The following is an 18,135-nucleotide window of genomic DNA, read 5'->3' as shown; positions in this document are numbered from 1 at the left end:
ATTTTTTACTCCATTCGTTTTTTTTTTTTCTTCAATTTTTCGATTTAATTAATTTTTTATTCAACATTTCATCCTCATCATTCTTCTTCGAACAGATCAACCTGTTTCAGTTCTTGTCCTTCTTTTGTAGGATGCAACCCAACGATGGACGCCGTGATCTAGTTCTTCTCCTTCCATTACAGGTGCATTCCCTTCTCTGAAACAAATCCATCCTTCATGGATTCTCAACCAAAATCGCCAAGAAGGTAGAGACAATCCGATGATTGATCTTGTGCCGTTCTATCCCATGGCTACAAGGTTGAGGAGAGATGAAGATGGTCGTGTAGAGATCAATTGTAATGGATAGAGAGAGTTGCCTTTTGCTTCTACGAATATGAAGAGGGAGAAGAAGAGTGACGACTCCAAAATCGCGTTGTAGGTTAGTAAACAATAAAAAACACTGAAAGGTAAATTGAATAAAAAGAGGAAGAGAGAGAAGAAGTGGGGTGCTTTGAAGAGAGTCCGGATCATGTACTTGTACAAGGACAACAACTGTTGTCCTGATACGCTGGTTAAGAAACACGTGGCAAACCATTCACCGGTAACCTCTTCACGGCGTCCAATCTTGCCTTGTGTCTCTCTACTGACCCGTTACTTTTATGTTTGATTTTATACACCCAACGACACCCTACAGGGCGCTTTCCTTCAGGGAGATGAACAATGTTCTAGGTATGATTTTTATCAAGAACTTTGAGCTCTTCATTCATAGCCGTGACCCAGACAGGAGAGATTTTAGCTTCCATAAAGCTACTAGGTTCCTCGTGAGCATCAACTTTAGCTAGAAATGCTCTAAATTCAGGTGCTATATTGTCATAGCAAAGAGATGCCTGTATTGGGTAATTTGAGACATGATAGGTACTTAGCAAAATCTTGCAGTCTGACCGATGGCTTTGACACCTGAGTGGATCTTCGAACCGGAGCTATGGGAACCGGTGACATAGGAACCGAAACAGGTACAATATCATCATTTATTGAAATCGGAGCTGGAGCAATTACCTCAGTTTCCTTGGGTTTAATGTTGACTTGATCACCAATTTCATGAATATTGGTTTGCTCTATTGCCATAGGGATAGGAGGAGCAAATTCCACATGTAATTGACTATAGTTATAATCACCATTCTCCCCCTGAATTTGATCCTTGTGAGGGAAAAACATAGTAGTCTCATCAAATTGAACATCACGAGAGATAAGCACCTTTCGATTGGTGGGATCAAAATATTTATATCCCTTTTTGAGGGAAGAGTCTCCCAAAAAAAAAAGCATTTACGAGCACGATAATCCAATTTTCCACCATCATGAGAATGAACATAACAAATGCTACAAAAAATTCGAAGATGAGAGATGTTAACAGGGTGACCTAGAAGAACTTCAATAGGAGATTTAAAATTAAGAACTTTCTCGGAAGCCTGTTAATCAAATAACAACTGGTAAGTATTGCATCAAACTAGTAAACCTTTGGGGCATTGGCATGAAACAAGAGAGCTCGGGTAACCTCAAGCAGATGGCGATTAGTATACTGTGTTCCATTATCAGTGCGGAGCACTTGAATGTGAGTATTATATTGTGTGTGCACCATGTTATAAAATTCTTTGAAAACATTAAAAACCTCATTCTTAGATAAAAGCAAATATAATCATGTCGTCCGGGATTTATCCTCAATAAATATGACAAAATATTTAAACCCATCACGAGAATCCACTGGAGCCTTGCTCCAAACATTCTATTGTACTAAATCAAATAACTTATTAGAAATAGTAGAACTAACAGAAAAAGGTTCTCGAGTTTGTTTGGAATAATGACATATATCGCAAGCATGAGAATTAAGAGAAAGAGATGGGTTCAAGGAATGTAAAACATGATCTGATGGATGTCCCAATCTTCAATGCCAAATCTTTGCCATGGATTCTTTATTTTGTCTTGCCACAAAAGCCTTTCTTGGAAGATCAAGAATGTACAATCCATTTTGGCAGTGACCTTCACCAATCTTCTTTTTTGATATTCTGTCCTGAAAAATCACCTTCTTGGATGAAAATATGACATCCCAGTTCAAATCTTGGCTAGCTTACTCACAGAGAAAAGATTAGAAGAGAGTGCAGGCACAAGTAAACCTTCTGAAGAGTTAGATAACAAATCAATTTTACCCAATTCCTAAACTGGAACGAGAGTTCCATTGGCCACAGTAATGGGAGAGTAACCAGGATTACTGCTTGTATGAGATAAAGCATCAGAAATACAACACATATGATGAGTGGCGCTTGAATCAACTATAAAGAAATCTTTTGATAAAGCAGTGAGGGCTAGAATATTACCAGAATTGGAAACTGTAGATGTGGCACCAATATTTGCTGCATCCAATCCATTGTTAATTAGTGTTTAAAATGGTTTGTAATTGCATACCTAGTTGCCCAAGTAATTTCGGTGAGACAACATGAGATGTCATGTTGGCTTCAGCCACCCCTTTTGCTTCAACAGGTTTTTCTTTAGTGGGGCGTAGATGTGGATTAAGGACCCAACATTGGTCCTTGGTATGACCATCACGAGCACAGTGCTCACACTGATAACGAGATCCTGCCTTCTTTCCACCACCATGCTCTCTTTTCTTGCCTTGTGAAGAGAATCCAAGGTGAGCAGAATTTTTAGAAAGTTCGGTTCTAGTTTTAGGGCTGGAATTCATCATACGGTGGCGTGTTTCTTCACGCTGAATGATAGAACAAATGGAAGGAAGTGAAGGTAGAGTGCTGCTCATAAGGATTTATCTTTTTAAATCTTCATACTTAGGTCGGAGACTTGCTTGAAGTTGAAAAATATGATCTTGTTCCTCCCATTTGGTATACACATCAATAGTAGCAGCAAGAGGGCAATATTGCCTCAATTAGTCCCACTTGCATTTCAGATTACCAAGATCTGTAAACGACTGTCCAGGGGTTTGCTCCATTTTTGGAGATTTCTTGTAGTAACTCAAAGAGCCGAGAAGCATTCTCGGCATGACCATACATATCCTTCAAGGAATCCCATAGTATTTTAGATGTCTCAGAGTACGCAAAAATTTCATAAACTTGAGATTCCACAGAGTTGAAGAGCAAACTCATAACCAGATTATCATTAACTTCCCATTCAGCAAACTTTGGGTCAGTAGAGTCAGGGAGTGGTATGACTTGGGTGCCCCAACCTTTCCAGAACGAGCCCAAACTTTTAGTGTAGGTGTGGTTTGTTATTTTAAGTCTGAATTTAGCCTTTCGGTATGAAGACGAAGCTGTTTGGTTATTATTTTATGTGAATTACAATTTTGCGGGTATCCTACTTCGAGTGCATTTTTTACTATATTCCTAATAGAATTTGTGTCTAATCTCCACATGATTGGATAGTACTCGGAAAGACCTTCTCTATGTTGTTCGTAACACAAATTCCTGGTCATGTGCATGGCTTCAAAGCAGTGTGCCAATCTAAATTTGTGTACTTAATGAACAACGGTAGAGAATTTTCTTCCCCCCCGCCCCTCCTCCTTTCCTCTATTCAATTTTGAGATTGTATTTAGTCCGATTATCCGTTGCTTGCCTGCTTATGTGGAATTGATAATTTTATAGAAGTTCTTTTGATTTCAAAATTTAGCTTGAGAACTACTGAAAATGGTTCTCGTTCTTAATTTGAATGGCATATATCCAAATCCTTGGGTTTGCTCCTTGGATGAGGATGACCCTTGTAAGTTTAATTAGATGTGTAGAAGTAATCATTGAGCTGCTTTAACATTCTCTCTCATGCATGTATGTCATTAAACTGCAAGACCCTAGGTTTCACACTCATCAGTATAGTGCACCTTCAAGAGGTAAAGAGTTGCATAGCTTGAACATACTTGCGTGGAACCACTGCATTACCCCTTGCGAGGAACATGCTCAAACAAATGTATCCCATCAGAGGAACTTGGGGTGGTTGTTCTTCTCTGTAATTTAAAGTTTTATTTGTTATTCTTTAATGCTCTTTTTTTTTAAATAAAAAATTTGTTGAAAATTAAATAGGAAGCAAACCTAAGGACAGACTAAAGGCAAAGAAAACTGAAGCTAAACAAGGAGACTCAGTCCTAAAACATATTGGCAAGGGCAACAAGCCACTTGCTCACCCAAGAGAAATAATAAAAAAGAGCTACGGGGGATCTGTGAGGCGGATCGAGGGGATCCTTATCTTAATCGATCATCAGACGATCTCAGCATATAAACCAGGCCGATCAAAAGCCAAGAGCTGCCGTCGCACTCTGGTTTGGGGATTCTTTGTGAGAGAGGAAGGGGGTTTTTTCGATTAAGGATTTCAGGGATTTTTTTTTTTGGAATTGGAAGCTTATATATGTATATTTTACTTTGGGGGGGGGGGGGGAATAGGCCCAAGGAGAGTTGACCTTTTACTTTTGAAGTGTTGGTCTTTTGCCAACTGAGCAAACCCCTTGGGTAAGATTTTAGGGATTTGAGCGGTTAAAAAAATGTATTTCAAACATAGCCGTTGGATGGGTGCACATCGCCAAATAATACTCTTTCGATCAACCTCTCGTTAGTTCTCTCTGTAGTTGAGTTTCATCCATTTACCGTCCTCGGGTTTTGCTTCCGACCAAGAGGTTCTGAATCGACCTCAGTCGTAATTTCGCTCATACCATTTTCAGTTTTATTCGATATCTATTTATTTTTTCACTCAATTGACGGGGTTTGATTTTACTGCATACAAGCCCTGATTCGTGCTTCGTTTTGCAGCAGGAGGACGACACTATGTTGGTCCCTAATTCGTCTTCCGCCAACGGTCCCCAGCCAACGGAAGGTAATAGTTTTAGTTGTTTTTGAGCATGAGTTGTGAATCTGTGACGTAGTGTTTATAGGTCTCTCTGATTTGGTGCTCGATTCGTGCTATTTATTAGTAGTTGCGCAAGCGGAGACTGCCAGTACTGTTGATAGCCAGCCAGTCGAGGAGATTCTCAAATGGAGGATTGAAAATTATTCTAGTTTGAAGGCCGACGAGGAGCACTACTCAAATATTTTCCATGTCAAGGGCTATAAATGGTATCCTCATGTTTAATTTCTTATGCAAATTGATGTTTACTTGTGTTTCTTCCAATTAATCTCCGACCCTTGCATTGCTTTGGACAGGCGGGTGGTCATTTCCTTAGAATTTCCGGGCTATTTGTCCATGTATCTAGAACTTGCAGATTGGGCTGTTTTGCCTTACAAAGGGTGTGTTTTCGCTCAATTCAGCTTGGCTGTGATTTGTGAAGACGATAAAAAAAAATCATTTATATATGGTATCCTCTTTCATCATTATCTCTGTATTTTATATAAATTTCTTTGTAAAATGCTGCAGTTTTGCTTACGTAGGGGTAGATGCTTGTTCTGGACCAAATTTGTGTTTCAGATGTTAATTAATGAATAATTGTAAAACCAGCCTTAATTTTGTTCTGTGTTCACCTATAGAGTTTTTCTCGTATATCTTTGTCACCGGCTTAGGACCATCGATGCAGAATGATTCAGAATACCGGCTACTCTCCCATTTTCTCTCCTATTGCCTCACTGACAAGAACTTTGCTGAAAGTTCCCTTGGACTTTTGGGTCAGACTAGGCACATTCATAGTGAAACTACTATTGTGATCGCCATACATCATAATATTTTTATCGCTTTTCTGAATACTGGGTTTGTATGATTCGACTCCCTATTGCCTTGCTTGCAGGAACTGGGCCAAAAGAGTTCCTTTGGCCTTAATGTTATGGGCTCAAGTTGTAGTTGTTCTTGAGCTTTATAGGAGAAAAACAATGTGTATTTCCCGTTTTACACCAGATGCATTCCACTGCATAGGGTTAATTTGCGTTCATCATTGTACTGGAAATCTGGTCTGTTCAGTATGATTTGTTCACAGATGTCAAATTAAATAATTGCATACAGGTTGGAACGATGTTCTTCTAGCATGTGTTTGGCATTTATGTTTCTTGTTAGAAAAAGAGATAGGGAGATTGAATATTGGCTACACCTCTAAATTTGGCGATAACTCCAGTCTTTTCCTTGCTCAGAGTCAGAGACAGATCATAAATTCTATGCTCGAGCAAGTCACCATGGTTTTCTGCGGTTCATGCCTTTCAGTAATCTACGCAAGGATGGCGTATATATTGTGCGTGATGCAGTATTAGTGGAAGCCAAGGTTGCTGTCAAGCCTGTTTATAACTTGAAAAAGGAAACAGGTTATGTTGGACTTAAGGAGAAAAGAGGAACCCATTACATGAATTCCCTCCTCCAGATTTTGTATCATATCCCCTGCTTTAGAAAGGTCAAGCCTTGAATTGATTTTCACGTTATCTAGTTGCTAATATCCTCCCTTGCGGCTACCCCCTCCCTAATAACAAAGTACTGTATTTTATATTGTGTATTTCAGGTTGTGTACCAGATTCCAACAACCAAGAATGATATGCAACCAGAGTGCACCCCCCTGGCCCTTCAGTGCTTATTCTATAGAATTCGGAACAGTGACAACAGTGTTCCAATGAAAGAGCTAAGAAAATATTTTGTATTCAAGCAACATGATGTACTGAAATTTAATAGTGCTCTTTTTCGAAAGCTGGAAGATAAAATGAAGGTACTTGTTGCTGTTTCTTCCCCCATTTTATAAGATTTAGGGAGGCAATCTGAACTTAGTATTTTATCTACTTGTTCAGGGAACAGTTGTGGAGGGTAGAGTATGGAAGTTGTTTGAAGGGCACTATATGGACATGTGTATGAAACAGGAATCATTTTACGGTATGTATTTTAGTTTCGGCATTGAGTTGTCCAGGTTAGAACCGTATGGTCTTAATCAATATCCTTACATGGTAGTCTACTCTATATATTTGTGCAACAGGTCTTCTGCTTGATGTCATAGGCTGTCAAGATGTCTATGCTTCTTTGGATAAGTATGTGAGAGGTGAATACCTTGAGGATGTGACAAGTATTTTGATGAGCAACATGGACTACAGGTAACATGCTATTTGTTCATGGTTAATGGTGTGCAGTATAGTAATGTGGGAGCATCTTAGGCTTCAAACTGATGGGTTACAATCTTACAGAGGCTTCCATGCCTGTCCTGCATCACACTGTATGATGTGTGAGGCATATATGATGAGCCATTTCGAGTAAGAAATCAAGCTCTAGATTTGTTTTGAAATTAAAAAATGACCTCTTTTAATCAGTCCCTTTCTCTGTTGGTCTGTTGTGGCCTTCAGAAGTTGCCAACACTAATGACAAGTAGAAGAGACATTTTGAAGTTTTATCATTTCTAATGTCTTCCTGTTTATTATTGGGCTCTTCAACTTTCTTTGGATTTAGTCAACAATTTGTTTTATATTTAATTGCATTACATGTTGATGTAAACTTTAGGGAAAATTACAGTGCCACCCCCTGAGATTTGTACTAAATACAGAGCGACCCCCTGTGTTTCTAAATTATACAGCCACACCCCCTGAGTGGATGGTGTTAAATAATACAATGTAAAATGCCAACTTTGCCCTCTTCTAATATCATGTTAAATAATACTCAATGGGAAATGCCAACTTTGCCCTCAAATTATAAACCAAAATCCTATTCAATTCAAACCCTATTCTCTAGCTTCTTCTCCTCCTTCGCTGCGTTGCTTTCATTGCCGCCACCGCCATTCTGGCCAACCTAGTAGCTCCTGGCTTCTTCCATGAATTGTTAGGTGTTGAACAATTTACAATTCGTCGCTACGGTTCTTTCCAGGTCTATGAAGCCTGGTTCTGTGAAGATCCTTGAAGAAATCCCTAGTACAGGTATGTAACACCCCTCCCCATTACAGATCTACGAAGCCTCTTTCTTACCCCCACCACTCCAACCATCAATTCCCTCTTTCCTAAACCTACGGTCTCCCCCACTACCTCATCTTAGATTCTTTACCAACCCAACCCACGACCCACGATCACCACCATCTCTCCACTATCGACTCTCTCTTCCCCAAATCCCCAATCACTTCACTAGGTTCTCTGTTCGCCAAACCCACAACCCACTTCTTTATTCTCGATTTTTACCCTACCGTTGGTAACACCCACCTCTTCAATCTCGATTTTTATTTTGGGGTGGTGACTCGATTCTAAGGAGGTTTGATTTGGTAGCTATCAGCCGCCTCCATCGACCTGGGTCCCATGAGACCCCAACGGTTAGTAGGAGCTGCCATAGAACCAGCTCTTCCCCTACACCAGAGGCACCAGGTCGCAAACCCCTGGTCACTGCCTCCTATAGCCGCTGCGCCCAAATGCAACCCCCTTAGTCGTTGTGCCTTCCTGCTGCGGCCTCTCAGTAGTGAGTAGCAGGGGAAGGGAAAGGGGGGGGGGTGTGAAGTTTGGGCTTCCCTATGGGCAAAATGGTAAGCTCACACCCCATTAGGGGTATATTTGTCATTTTAAAGCATCAATGGCCAACACATCAGCAACTAACGGAAATGCTCTAACGGATGGGGGCTGGGTGTAACAAGCACCCTAAACTCAAGGGGTGCGGCTGTATAATTTAGAAACACAGGGGGTCGATCTGTATCTAATACAAACCTCAGGGGGTGGCCGTGTAATTTTATCTAAACTTTATCATATGTCTGATGATTTGCTTGAAGATGATTCTTAGAGGAAATGTTGTTAATTTGATTTTTCCAGGATGCTAGGAAGCCTGTCCAGTTCATTGACTTCCCTCCTATCCTTCAGCTTCAGCTAAAACGGTTTAAGTATAATAAACAAGGGATCACTACGTTTAAGGTTAGAAGTATCCTATGGTCCTACCTCTTATTCTGTATTGTGATTTGTTTTGTATGATTGCTACATATTTTCCCCTGTTTATGCCTTTGCTTGATGTGTATTGTCTTGTTCAATCATCAGTTAACTAGTTAAGTGAAATGAGAAGGGAAAAAAATTATCTGAATAATGTAGAATAGCTAGGTTGCTACTAATTCTACTGGAGGATCTTAAACTCTTCAATGAAGAACAGCATCCACTGAGTATTTTGAGACTTTCTTCCATCAATGACTATGGTCGCATGAAATCTTCTATCAAATTAATGAATCTCAGCAGTATGGAACCTCGGTTGATCTCAGATTTGCAGGGAATTGAAATAAAGACCAGAATAGCAACAAAGAAGATGGATATATAGAAGAAAGGGGATAGGGATGGGTCTCTCACCCACGACATCTCACCGTACTTGCTTCACAGGAGCTGTCTCTCACAGCCATTAATGGCTTTAACCAAGCTGATTCTTTTTTCCTCAAACTCGACTTGGCTGTTTCAGCCTTTTTTTCTTTATTTATAAACTTCAAATCGATTACATGAAAGTCTTCTAGAGATAAAATAAAATCCTAATAGAAATCTAATTAACTAACAAATAAAGAATCCTAAGAATAGAAACTACCTGTTACATAAAACAACCCTTAAAATAGAAACTTCCTAGTCTAATAAGACCCCCATGCAAGGTATAACTAAATCCTTTACCTCATCCGCCTTGACACCTTGAGAAGAAATACAACAACAACAACAAAAAACTCGGCCTTATACTAACTTAATGGGGTTGGCTACATGGATCCAATCATACAAAGTAGGAAAAAATTGCGAAGTGAAAGAGAAGAATGGGAAAATGAGATGTGAAGTAAACAAAATGAAAAATGGCAAATGGACAAAGGAAAATACAAGAAAAGTGAAAGAGGAAAGAGGCACAACCCAGCAAGTCAGGAGAATCTCAGCTAAATAGGATCTGCTACATGGATCCTTGTCCTCCAATAGGCTCTATTCGAGGTCATACACGACCCAAGACCTAGACTATGCATGTCCTTTCTCACAACTTTTCCTATAGCCATTTTAGGCCTGCCCCTCGCTCTAATAGCTCCATCAATCGGGATCATATTACTTCTCCGTAGTGGGGCATCCCTAGGCCTCCGTTGAAAATGACCAAACCACCTTAAACGACTGTCTCGGAGCTTGTCATTGATTGGAGCAACTCCTAATATGGTGCTTGTGGTTATTGACCCAAGTTTACTAGGGTACGCATAGTGTTACTAAGAATCATAGTTGTCTAGACATGCAGTTATTTATGCCAAATATCATTAGATATTATTTATAAATAAGTAAATACCCTTCTATGTGAATCCAATAAAAATAGTTAAAATATCAAATTCCAAAAGGATAAAAAGTCAACCCCAAGTTCTAGAACAAAAATTGGATTTTCGGCAGTAGGTGTAATTTTCAACTTTTAAATGCAGGGGTTTTTCTCAAATCTAAAAATTCCATTAATCTTAATATTGTTAAACATTGCTAAAAACCAAAAGTGCAGTAAAATATTCATTTGTTTTGAATTAATTTTTTTTTTCATTCAAAGCGATTTTAAACAATATTCACGCACACCAAATTAAGTTTGACCGGTACATAACTCCTTTCATGGACAACCACATTACCATTATTCTCAATCAAATTTATCCAGTTGTCTTTCTTCTTGGTAGGACAAGAAAAAGATAAATGACCAATCTCTCTACATCGATAATATACATTGGAATTTTTTCGTTACTCTTATTTTTGTCTTGGGAAATAGTCTTAGGTTTTTCTCGATCTTGTGGGTTTGAACCTCCCATGGGTTTGGTACAAATTCGTTTATCTTTTGGAGTCCCACTAGAAACCTTGTCAAACCGCCTAAAAGAATTTCTTTTCAATTATTCTTCGGCCTTGATAGCCAATTGGTGTACTTCATCAAGGGTGTTCAAGTGGTGTAAAGCAAGTTCATCTTGAATAGAAAAGTTTAATCCACTAACATATCTAGCTGCCAATTGGTAATCATCTTCATGTAAACCAAGCCGACATAAGTATGAAAAAAATTGATCGTTATAATCTTTCACACTTTGGTCACTTTTAGGCCGAAGATGATGAAATTTCTTATATAATGTTTAAGAAAAATCAAGAGGAAGAATCTTCTCATCTAATCTTTCTTTCATATCCGTCCAAGTATTAATTTGACAAAGACCCATTCTCTCTCAGTTTTGTTGAAATAGTTGCCACCAAACCAAGGCATGACCCTTTAGTTTTGTAGCCACGAAGTCAACTTTTCTTTCCTCCGATAAATCTTTCCATTTAAAAAAAGTTTCAATAGAAGCAACCCAATCAAAATGGAGTTCGGGGTCGAATTTACCGTCGAAGTTGCTTACATCCACCCGAATGCTTTTATTGGATTTTTCCAAAGTCCGTGCCAGCCGTTCAACCACGCAAAGAGCTTGTGGATGTGCTTGTTGAGATTGAAATGAAGTAGAACTTGAAGAATCGTCACGATCATCATCCCGACATTCTTTGGGGATGTGGAAAATTGGTTCTGTACCAATTGTTGAAGCCATCATTGGAAGCTGTTGTAAAATTTCTTGCATAATTTGTTAGAGGTTTTCATTTGCTTGCTGCAGTTGATTCACTTCATCTCGTAATACAACTTCTTGTACAGTGGCTGTATGTTGGTTTCTCCTTCCTCTTCTCATTGTGAAGATGAACAAGCTCCAAGATCAGAGCCTGCTCCGTTTGTCACTGCTGTATATAGTAGTGTTGGGGCTGTGCTGTCTTTTGGTAGAAAGCTTTGTAGTCGAGTTTTTTTTGGGCACCGAGGGGGTTGGGGTTAGGAGGATGTTGCTTCCTGGTTATGGTTGCAGAGATCCTATCATGGCACTGCCACCTTGTGCTTCCTCCTCGCTTGACATCTTTAAGTGCTTTTTTTGTGGAGCTCTATTGGGGTTAATTGAAAAAAACTATGATTCAAGTCAAATTTCTGATTGTTGTTTTATGTACTGGTTAATGGTTCTTTTTAAATACTGCATTTTCAGTAAGCAGCTGGGTCTCTTCTTTTGGTCATTTGGTTGGTTGAACCATTATATTATTTTATTTTTGGCTCTATGAACTGAATTTCTTTTGCTGGGAGAGTAATTTCACCCCCGATACTTATTTGATATTCTCTTCTATAAGTCATTTAATTTATTGGCTTTTATTGTTTTAGACAATTGATCGTTATGAGTATCCTCAGCAATTGGACCTGGGGAAATATTTGCAGCAAAAAGAAAATCAGGGAGTTGGTAACATTTATACACTTCACAGGTATCAATCATATCAGGATTTACAGTGTCTGGATTTGACCATTAAAATATTGATCATCGTCTGGGTGATGTTATTGGGTTGTAGAAATTCCTCAGTAAACAAATTCCTTGCTTGATTGTTGTTTGGTGAATAGTTTTGGATTTACCCAGTCTAACTACAATATTTATGTATTATACTTAAAAGTAGGATTTAGTTCTTATACTTCGATTTTATCAACAAAAGTTATGTTGCTTTAATTTAAGGAATTACATTCTTTTTTCCCTTCATCCCGCCCCTTTCTCATCCATGTTTGTTTGCAGTGTTTTGGTTCACAGTGCCCGCTGGGATGAAGAACCTTATTATGCTTTTATCAGGCCAGCCCTCTCTGACCAATGGTGTGTATCCTTGAAATTTTTGTAAGCATTGAACTGTTTTGAAATGTAATAGTATTGCTGGGACTCGTATAGAGGCTTTTATAATTTACTGCTGTTTGTTAAATTGCAAGTGTTTTGCCATGATTAGGAGGCTTCTATGAAAGAATTGTGCTTGATCGTGGGCAAGGTTAAAGAACTCGGTGCCGACCTAGGTTTTGACCAGCCAGAAACCGAAATTTGGTCGAACTGATCGAAACCAGGTCGAAACTTGGTATTGTTGGGCAAAACTTGACATGTGATGGTCTGGTCAAAACTGGTCGAAACTACTGAAACTGGGTTGGTTGAAATTGGTTAACTTTGGTCGAAACTGGTCAAAACTCAAAACTATCAAAATTTCCGAAATATTGTCGAAATATGTTGAAACGTGATCGAAACAGTAGTACATGTAGGTTTCGTCTCAGAAAGTTGGGAAACCAAGATATCTCGGTCCCAAACCAGTGGTTTCGACCGAGTTCTTCTTCGATGATCATGGGTGGTACTGAACATATCTTATTCTGCCATGTTTAGGGCACTTGAATGAAAAAACTATATTGTTATGGGTGGTATTGATCCAGATCAGTTTGGATCAATCTAATCAAAGGTGTCGACCAATCCGAGGAGCAAAGGCCTGATATACATAGTGGTTTAAGGGATTCATGGTTTAAATATATAGGATCAGTCTGGCCATATACCAGTTCGGACTGGACAAGCCGGTAATGAACGTCAAAACCATGACTATGATATATATAGTGTACAAGGTGTGAAAAGCTTTTCATCACCCATTCAGCTCTCGTAAACTCATAAGCTGGTTCACTAGTTCATGAACTTTATGTTGGTTACACTGTCTTATTGGTGGTTTTTCTTGGTATTGGATTTTCACATGGGGTTTCTTTGTGGGTTGAAGCTTTGGCTTGTGTACTCTGATTCATGTTTTTGTGACATCTTAATGCTCGACTGTGTCAAGCTATTTTTGTATGGTCCAACAGTGTTGTGAGTATATCATTCATTAATTCTCAATTGTAACAGTTGAGTAGTTATATTCAGGTTCAAGTTTTATGATGAGCGGGTAACAAAAGAAGACATGGAGAGGGCCTTGGAAGAGCAGTATGGTGGTGTGAAAAAGGTGATATTCTTGCAACTTATATGCTTATAAATGTACTTTCCCCAAGGATCCTTCAGTTGGAATTTCATTTTAACATGTGTTCATTCTTTTCACCTTTTCTCTAAATAATTGCCGTAGACGAATCCTGACTTCAACTACACTCCATTTGATTCAATGAAAATGAAATGCGCCAATGCCTTCATGCTTGTCTATATACGTGAAAGTGACAAGGAGAGAATAATGTGTGACGTGGATGAGAAGGCCATACCTGAACACCTTAGGGTATACTCATTGTGGAAGCAAGAACAGGAAATAAAGGAGCAAGAGAAAAGGCAAAAGGCAGTCAGTCAGTCTTGTACAATAAAGGTAATTATATGCAGCATGGTTTTTTGAATCATTGATTGTCTACCCAGAGGTAGAATTGGTGAACCACTTGCTTTTCTTACTAAAGTAGTTGTTTCGTCCCATTAGGTTGCGCGAAATGAGGATCTCATTGCGCAGATTGGGAAGGATTTTTATTTTGATCTTGTGGATCATGATAAAGTCCCGAGCTTCAATATTTCAAAAGGAAATCCTTTTATCCATTTCAAGGTATATAGTAAGTGTTTGCATAGCTTCTCATGAAGTTTGGCCTCTAGGGACAAGGCTTTGTTGAGTCGAGTCGAGTTGATACACTGATTCTTGTTGAAATAATTTTGGAAGGGAAAAAAAATGAAGGCGTCACCATCAGTCGACAAGGCATAGCCTAGGCGACCATGGCACCCTTCCAGCAATGGGTGCTGTTTTAAAAATCCATTTTTTCATGCATGCTTAAGCCATATACAGTATTTGCTATTATATTTTTTATGATTTAATGCCAATGATGAATGGTTTGGGTTGTGTTTGTATCCCAGTGTTAGATCAGTCGGACCCCAAAATTAGCTTTTCTAGGTAAAACTGACCAACATCTCATCTCCCCCATCCCCAAGTGCAAAAGCCTAATCTCACCCACCTTGCCCTTGCAGATGATCTCATGATCTTCTCCAAGCTTCCTCCTCCTCTATCTCATCCATCATGTCCTCCCTTCAGCTCTTTCAATCTCTCTCAGGTCTTCGTATCAACCTCTTGAAATCGTAAATCTTTCTTTCGGGGGTCTCTGAGCATGACAAAGCCACCCTTCTCCGCTTGACTGGGTTTTCGCTTGGTTCCCTTCCCGTGAACTACCTTGGCCTCCCCCTTATTCCTGCCAGGCTGACTGGTCATCAATGCACCCCTATGTTAGATCTTATCCATAAGAGGCTTAAACTTTGGAAGGGCAAATTCCTTTCCTATGTGGGTAGGATTGTTCTGATCAAATCCTTCCTCTAATCCTCTTACATCTACTGGTGCGATATCTATGGGCTTCCAAATTCCACAATCAAAGCTATGGAATCTCTCTTATGTGCTTTCCTTTGGAAAGGCCAAGAGTCCTCCAAATTCCTCCACCCGATTAGCTGGGCAGCAATCTGAAGGAGGTCTTGGCATCTACTAAATCCGCAATTACAATATTGCAGGCCTTCTCAAGCTAATCTATAAAATCTCCACTAAACAGGACTCAATTTGGGTTAATTGAGTATACTCCTACCTCCTCAAAGATGATTCCATCTGGACTGTCCCCCAGCCTGCGGACAGCTCCTTGGTCTGGCGTAAAATCCTTCTGCTTTGTCTCTAAGCCCTTAGTGCCACCTGCTCTCTTTTAGACTCCCCAAGGAACATGGACATTGTTGTTACATGGGGCTTAGATTCTTCTCTTTTTCGTTCTCCTTGCCAGGCCCCCTAGGCCTTGTGGCTTGTATAGTTCCCCCCTCTCTTCCTCCCTGTGTATCCCTAATGGGGGACAGATTAGGAGAAGGGAAATCTGAGAAGAAATCAGAGGGGGAGGGGGAAGGAAAAGAGAGGTAGCCGGTCAGAAATTAGAGTTGCAGGGGGAGGAAGAGAGAGAACAGAAACGAGAAGAGAAACCAAGAAGGAGGGGGGGGGGGGGGAGGCAGCCACGCAGGCTTAAAACTCAATTCTTTCTTTCATCTTCAACATCATCCTTTGGCCGAATGGCCTGTACAGCTCCTATAAAGAGAAAATAAAGACCGTAAAACTGTTGATCTCCCCTTGGGAAGACCAAACAACACATAGGAAAAACACCACAATAACTGGGCTGTTGTCTAGAAACGTTGGAGCACAAAGTACTAAGAACTCCAACAGCCTTTGACTCAACAAAATAAAAGATTACATTATCTTTTTTCCCAAATGAAATAAATTCTAAAATATCCTAATAAATCTAGAAATCCAGTTGGACCCGGTTCATTGCCATAGGGATCCTCCAACGGGTTTAAAACCGGCCCAAAGAATTGTTCTTGTATCCGCATCCACTAGGATTGTCCTGCATCAACTCTCCCGATGTTGAGAAAAACTCAACCACGAGTTTTAAAAAATGGGAGGATCAACACCACTCGATCAGCATCCATGGGCAACAACTTGGATGGGGTGAACGTACGGATGTAGTTGTAAAGACAAGGACGGCACTCCTCAAAGTACTTCAAGGGGATGACGAATTCTACGTGCCCAACCTTAATGCCGTCGGATGTATTCATATGGCCATATGTATTGCCTTCCATTGTGTTCTTGACCTCCATAGTTTCAATCTCAAGCTCCGTAGGATCCTCTTGGCTGGTCACGATCATCACAATTGTTAAAGGGTCAAGTTCCTTGGTCTCAACCTCATTGTCCACTATTGCGACCATATTGCTTTCAACGTCTTCCACATGAGTCTCAGTAGCAGGAACTTCGCGGGCTGGATCTTCCTTGAAGACAGAATCTTCTTCATTCTCAATCGGCGGTGCTTCAACGTCAAGCACTTCAGGGACTGTCCTATTTGCAGTTGGGGCAGCCATTTGCATTTCATGGATAGCTTGAAGGATTTTCAAGACCTTTCCATTCCGTTGAATCAAACGATCTAACCGTGCAAGTCTCGAGAGTTCTTCATCCTGTGTTGACTTGTTTGTGAAGTCCCTTGACCATTCAGTATTGTAGTGCACTTGTAACCCACTTAGGTTTGAAAATTGAATACCCATTGAACAACAATCATCATGTTATGTGCCTAATGGGGCCCATTGTAGTGTATGGGCGCTAGATTGGGCCAGCCTAGTATGAGATATGTTAAAGGGCTTGATTTAACGTGTTCCATCAGCTTCAGAGCTTTTGGTGTATCGGTCAAGTACCTAACATTTGGTATCAGAGCTGGGCACTACGTCACGGGTTTGAGTCACAGAAAGGGCTGCCTAGGAGAGGGCTACCTAGAGTAGAGTGAAAGCCATTAAGAAAGGGCTACCTGACGCCATGAAAAAACCCTGGAGCATAGTGGAGTCGCTTGAAAAGGGCTACCTACCACCAGAGTGGAAGCTACCTAGAGTGAGAACCGCCGAGGACGACGGCTGCGGAAGCGTGGTGGTCTGTTATGTGCCTAATGGGGCCCATTGTAGTGTATGGGCGCTAGATTGGGCCAGCCTAGTATGGGATAGGTTAAAGGGCTTGATTTAGCGCGTTCCATCAGCTTCGGAGCTTTTGGCGTATCGTTTAAGTATCTAACACATCATAAATGTTATGACCTTGGAGAGCAATTCTTGCTAAAACGGCACTCAGAGGTGATTGATACTGGATAAGGGCTTGAGAACCAGCAGATTTCTGAAGTATCATGATCTTTTCCACAAACCCATGAAGAGAAAATATTTGATGCAGCTCTTCCACTGTTATAGGATACAACATGTGTCGGATTGTAACTAAGAGAATTCGGTTGCATTGTCGTTGAGTCCTACTATCGGGCAATTCGATGTGGGCAAATTTTGTCATGGCCCACTCAAATAAGGAAACACTCAAGTCCAAAAATCAAGTGGCAAAACAGAAAATAAACCAATGAAGACAAAAAGGATGGTAATTCTATAATTAGGTTGAAGCTCATGAGACAATGGCAGAGTTGTAATATTGGAATTCTAATAGAAATAGAAAGAGTATTTAGGACTACGTATGGGGAGGGGCAAACTTCAAAGAATGGGATCTAAAAAAAGCACAAAGTATAAAAAAATAAAGTTAAGGGTAATTATGGAAAAAGGAAAAAAAAGGACCTAAACAGATGAGAAGTAGAAAGTGGGTGTATTATGGAATAGTGGGTTTAAATGAAGGGGTTAATAACAAAATAAGGATAAACTAGAGGGGGCAGTTGGAATAAAAGAAATAAAGAAAGAAAATGGACAAAAAGTGAAACCGTGGGTTATGACAACAGAAGAAGGATGCCCACTTTGAACTGGATTCTGCTTTATAGCCAAACCAGAGGATCAGCGAGGAAGAAGGTGGGAGAAGCGCTGCGAGTTGTGAACAGGCTGGAGTTTGAGCCACAGTTGCAGAAATCAGGTATGATTGCCTTGTCTCGCTCTCTCTCTCTTTTTTTTTTTGGATTCTGGTCGTTGTGGCTGAATCCTCGCAAGGGAAAGGGAAG

The 18,135-nt window shown here is 40.0% G+C and overlaps 1 pseudogene; it reads left to right on the top strand.

Moving 5' to 3' along the window:
• LOC122655661 overlaps nt 1-18,135 on the top strand; it is a 61,336-nt pseudogene that overhangs the window by 20,862 nt on the left and 22,339 nt on the right.

Source organism: Telopea speciosissima, chromosome 1, assembly GCF_018873765.1.
Source record: "Telopea speciosissima isolate NSW1024214 ecotype Mountain lineage chromosome 1, Tspe_v1, whole genome shotgun sequence".
NCBI classification, from domain to species: domain Eukaryota; kingdom Viridiplantae; phylum Streptophyta; class Magnoliopsida; order Proteales; family Proteaceae; genus Telopea; species Telopea speciosissima.
This window is presented reverse-complemented; position numbering and strand designations above follow the sequence as displayed.